Source organism: Balaenoptera acutorostrata, chromosome 8 (genome assembly GCF_949987535.1).
Source record: "Balaenoptera acutorostrata chromosome 8, mBalAcu1.1, whole genome shotgun sequence".
Lineage (NCBI taxonomy): Eukaryota > Metazoa > Chordata > Mammalia > Artiodactyla > Balaenopteridae > Balaenoptera > Balaenoptera acutorostrata.
This window is the reverse complement of record NC_080071.1, coordinates 97077095-97083094: the sequence shown is the minus strand read 5'-3', so window position 1 is coordinate 97083094 and position 6000 is coordinate 97077095.

Sequence of the window (6000 nt, the reverse complement as noted above, 5' to 3'; positions counted from 1 at the left end):
GCAGGCAGACCCCCGGGCCCTCTGTAGGGCCTGTGTGAGCTCACACACTCAGGAACTGGGTTCCCAGGACTAGCCCGGCTTCTGTCCTTGGGGCCCCAGAAACGCCCCTAGGACCGGCCCCCATCCCAGCCGTGGGGGGAGCCCCCAGCCTGCCCACCTGCTGACGGGGTCGGTTATTTTCTGTGCCAAGCACAGCCCTTCCCCGGGGCGCTGTGATCTACTTTCTCTTTCCGTCCCTTCGAAATAGCTCCTGGCAAGTTTACCCACAAGCCCTTCTGAAGGGGGAGGGCTCCACACCCCCAGGAGGAGACTCTCATGGGTGAGGAATTTCTGAGGGCACAGCCGGCCTTGTGGTGAGACTCAAGTAATTTGTTTCTTGAGTGACAAGGAAGGAAGGAGAGAGGAAGGGAGGAGGGGAGGGAGGACAGATTCGAGGGGCCCCCGGTTGATTGTGTCCTTGAATTTGCCAGCTGGGTTTACTTCTGCTGGTCTTCCTGTAGCTGTGTGACCTTGGGGGAGTCACACAGGGTCTCTGGGCCTCCTCTCACCGCTGCACACCTCCCGAGACCACTGTGAGGTGATCCCAGTGCGGGGCCTTGGCAAGGCCTTCTCAGCATTTGGGGCTGGCTCGGGTGGGTCTCCATGGTACATCAGCACCTACCTGGGTCCTCGCCTTGCAGCTGGGTTGCAGGGAGTGCTCTTTGCAAAGGAAATCAGGCAGCTCAAACCGGAATGGGCCTTCCGCGAGAGTGGCTTGGAGAACGCACACCCCTCAGGGCCCTGGAACATTCAGGGAACTCGGCTGGCACTGCCCATCAGAGCCACTTTGCATCCAGACCCCCCCCAACACACACACACGCACACGCATGCACGCACACATACACACGCATGCACATATATACACACGCACACACATGAACACACGTACACATGTACACGCACATGCACACATATACACACGCACACGCACGCACACATACACACGCATGCACACATATACACACGCACACACACGAACACACGTACACATGTACACGCACATGCACACATATACACGCACATGAACACACGTACACATGTACACGCACATGCACACATATACACGCACGCACACACACATACACACATGCACACACACACGCACACACATGTACACGCACATGCACACATATACACACGCACATATACACATATACACACTTGCACACATATACACACATATGCACACACGCATATACACACGTGCGTGCACACATATATGCACACGCGTGCACACGCGCACACACATGCACATACACACACACGCGCAAGCACATACACACGCACAATATACACACGCAATGCACACATTACACACGCACACATATACACATGCACGCATATACACACGCACATGCACACATATACACATATACACATGCACACACATATACACACGCACACATTACACACATGCACACATACACACACATGTACACACATACACATGTACACGCACATGCACACATATACACACATACGCACATGCATATACACACGTGAACGCACACATATACACACACTCACACATATACACACACACATACACACGCACGCACATGCACATATACACACGCACGCAAGCACACACATGCACACATATACACACGCACATGCACACATTACACACGCACACATATACACACACGCACACGCACACACACACTTTCTACAGTTCCCAGCTGTACTGCCTGTGGCCGCCACTCCCAGCCCCACGTTGCATTCCCGTTGCATCCCAGGCTGCTGGCGGGCAGACTTTGGCCCCTTGACCACAGCCTAGGCACAGAAAAGTCCAGAGCTCTCCTCACTTTGTGAGGTTGGAAAGTGTCCCAAAGCCTGTAGGGACAGCACCCGGGAAGGAATCTCAAAAGCCCGGCCCAACCTTCCACCAGCCACTGCTCTTCCTCCAAACACTGCCAGCAAGTGGCCACCCGCCACGCAGCGCCCCGGCCAAGGCCATGCAACCTCGGTTCACGGGAACTGGCCCCACAGGTGCCCGCACTTCTGGCCAGTAGAAGGCTCTGTCCTCCGTCAGCAGGAGAGCGAGATGGGGATGGAGACCCTCCCCCACCTCCCAGCCCCCAGGACGGGAGGCCTTCGCCTTCAGCTTGTTCCGCAGCCCGGCCCCAGGGTGGCCTGGGCAGGGGAAGAAGTCAGAACTAAAGGGCAGGTCCCACATGGTACCAGGAGGGCTGCAGTCACCTCCCACCCCCAGCCCTGCAGGCGCCGTCCCAGGCCTGCCCAGAGACCCTGCTCTACAGCCAGCACGGCCAGGCCACCGTGCCTCCCCCTCCACACCAGACTCCGAGCTTCGTGATCCTAAGGCCTTCCTTGCCCATCGCCACGCCCTGCCTGTCCTGCCTGGTCCTGCAGGGCTGTTCCGCGTAGCTTCCCACCACCCCCGGCCCTGCACCCTGACCTCTAGTGGCGGTGTCCTCTCCCCGCCCACCTCACCTTGACGCCACGGGGCATCTTTCAGTTTCTCCAAAATGCCAAAGCTTTTACTGCCTCAGGGCCTTTGCACGTGCAGTTTCCGCCGTCTGGAATGCTGTGCCCACCCCACCCTGACGCAGCCTCTCCTGTGATTACGAGCTTCTTCCTTCACACCCAGCCGAACGGGCCTCTCCGAAGCACAGCTTCCCCGACCAGCTCATCTGAAGCTGCAGCCTGTGAGGCTGTGTGTTATTATGTCTTGTTCACGCCCGTCTGCCGCCCTCGCTGAACATGGGCCCTGGGAGGACGGGGACCGTGGCTGCTTTGGTGGCCCCTGTGGCCCCGGCCCCTACCCCAGCACGGGCACCTGTGGATGCTCGAGGGACGCTGAGCGGCGAAGGAAGGGATCACCGGTGAGCCTGAGGACGCTCAGGAGGTGAAGTAACAACACAGGGAGAGTCAGAGCGAGCGGCTCTGCCTGAGCCCCGCCCTTGGCCGCCGCCGCCCGCAGCACTGAAAGCACCGAGGCTGAGTGCTGCGGAGAACTGCCCACCACGCGTGGGTCATCCTGTCGAATCCGTGAGATGGGACCTAGGCTCAGCCCACTTCACTAACGGGGAAGTGAGGCACCTCTGTGGGCCCCCCCGGGGGCTGGAGGGGAACAACCACGACCGTCAACATCTGCTCACTGCAGACGTGGCGCCAGAGTGGCCCTGGCCACATGGAGGCCTCGGGGATCCCGACGGAGGGCTGAGAGCCAGGGACCCCGGCAGCTCCGGGAGAGCCGTTTCAGGGGTGCAGGGTGGCTGCAAACGTGCCCGGGGGTCTCGGGCAACCCCCCAAAGGGCCTGTGCTTCCCAGGGTTCCCAGGACAGAGGAGAAAGTCCCGCCCGGCTGAAGGTCCTTCCCCAGAGCCCATCCCTGGCTGGCGGCGGCCTCGGGGGGGATTCAAAGAGCCCTTCCTACTCCTCCCCGCATCAGCTTCACCTGGGAGCTTGTTAGACATGGAAAATCTCTGGCCCCACCCCAGACCCGCTTAGCAGAATCTGCCTGAACAGAGCCCCAGGAGCCCCGTCTCACATCAGAGCTGAGGAAGCTCTGCTCCCAGGTGCCCCGACGCCTGCTGGCCATCCCAGCCCCAGTCGTGGCGGCCCGTGAGCTCGCCCCGCCCCCGACAATGCGGTCACTCCAAGGTGTTCATCACAGCCTCATCCACAAAGGAGAAAATCTGGAAATAACCTAAATTTCCAACAATGGAAGAAAGGGTCCTAAATTAAGAGACAGCCATCAAAATGCTCTTTTGACACGATATTCGGATGCATGGGGGAAGGTTTATACGATGATATTCACAGGAAAGGCCCTCTTAGACCTACATACAAAGTCAAATACCTCAACATGTGGCCTGCGGGCGCCCTCTGATTGCTGGGATTAGGTGATTTTTTTTTAACATCTTTATTGAAGTATAATTGCTTTACAATGGTGTGTTAGTTTCTGCTGCATAACAAAGGTGATTTTTTAATATACTTCCTTTTACTTCTGTGTTTTCCGAATTCTCTCAGTGAGAATGCCTTACAATAATGATAATGAAACCCCCAGTAAATGATATTCTTTTTTAAAAAAAAGAAAACGTAATTAGCCCTTGGAAGAGGCCCTCTTCCATCAGTTTATTCTGTAACAGGGCCTGACAAATCAGTTTTGGGGACACCAGCCGAGGCAAGGCCCGGAGGCGGGAGTGTGGGCAGAAGGGGGTGGGACGTGAGTGGGAGAGGCAGGGGTGTCATGGACACCTCCCCCGGGCAGTTTGGCCTTCTGCAGGCCTGGCCTGTGGTGAGGGGACGCTGGGGCGTGGAGCGCCCTGAAGGCGAAGGCCACTTTCTCTGGGACCTTTTCTCCTGCTGTACCCACTTCCAAGACTGCCTTTTCCTCTGCCCTGCTTTCCTGACCAACTCCCATTTATCCTACAAGACCTGGCTCAGGGACCACCTCCTCCAGAAAGACTTCCCTGATAACCCCACCACCCGGCCTCTGAGCAGGGTTAGTGGCCCTCCTGTGGGCTCCCATGGGAGCCTCTTGGGTCCCAAAGGACTGAGAGTGGGTGATGGGAGATGTTTCAAACACGCACCTATGACCGTGTCTAGCACCCAGAAAGCCCTCCATCAACAGCCACTGTGCCTGGGCACCGCCCACTCCTTTGGGCTCTGCCCATCAGTTGCTAAGGGCCTACATGTAAGGGTCCAAGCAGGGCAGTTTCAGAAAAGCATTTAGGGGTGGATGCCAAGCCTTTCTGGCAGGCCCTGGTGCTTGTGGACCCCTAGGTCTCAAAGCCCCACTTGGTGAGGTCCCAGGCTCCAGGCTTTCCGGATCCCCTGAAGCCCCTTGGTCCGGAGCCTGGAGCAACCCAGGGAAGGGCAAGAACTCATGGACCCTACCTCTCACTGGGTTCTTGCAGAATCAAGTGAGATGCGGAAACACCCGTCCCGTGCCTGGCAAAGGGAACACACCCTAAGCCTGCGGGTCCTCGTGCCCCTCCTGGCCTATACGGGGAAGGTGGTGGCCTTCCTAGACAGGGCCCAGGGGAGTCTCTGAGTCTTGTGGGCTATAGCCAACCAGGTGGCCCAGCCTTGGGCAGGCCTGGCATCCACCAAGGGACACCAGCCTTCTCTGGGGGTGGGGGGCGCTCTTTGGACCACCCACTCCCTCAGAGGCCACTCCTGGCGCCATTTCTAGCGGTTCTAGGGCTGGTTGTGACGTCTGCTCCTCGAGTCTGCTCCAGGTGAGGCCTGGAACCTGAAGGGGCAGGTCCACACACCTGCTCACTCAGGGAAAGATCTCACAGGTGGGGAAGGCCAAGGCAAAGTCAGCCTCGAGCGTCTGGCCCCTTGACAGGGGGCGAGGTCAGTGGGGCTAGAAAACATTGACGTCTGTTGCCAGGAAGGCCGGAATCAGGCCTGACCATGGGGGAAAACACTTCTGTTGCTAAGTTGTTGGGTTTTTTAAATTTCTAATCGTGGTAAAATATGTAAAACAGAAAATGTATCATCTCTCCTATTTTCAAATGTACAGTTCGGTGGCAAGAAGAACGTTCATATAATTGTGCACCCATCACCACCATCCATCTCCAGAACTTTCTCATCTTGCAAAAATGAAGCTCTGTCCCCATTAAACTCCCCATTGCCCCGTTTCCCCAGCCCCTGGCACCCACCCTTCTGCTTTCTGTCTCTGTGAATGTGACCCCTCCAAGCACCTCACGTAGGTAGAATCACCCAGTATTTGTCTTTTGTGACTGGCTTATTTCACTTCACATAATGTCCTCAAGGTTCATCCATGTTGTAGCAGGTGTCAGAATGTCCTTCCTCTTCAAAGCTGAAAAATATTCCCTAGTCTGTAAACACCATAATGTTTATCCATTCCTCCGGTGATGGACACTCGGGTTGCTTCCACCTTTTAGCTATTGTGAATAATGCTGCTATGAACGTGAGTGTACAATTATCTCTTTGAGACCCTGCTTTCTTCTGTTGGGTACATACC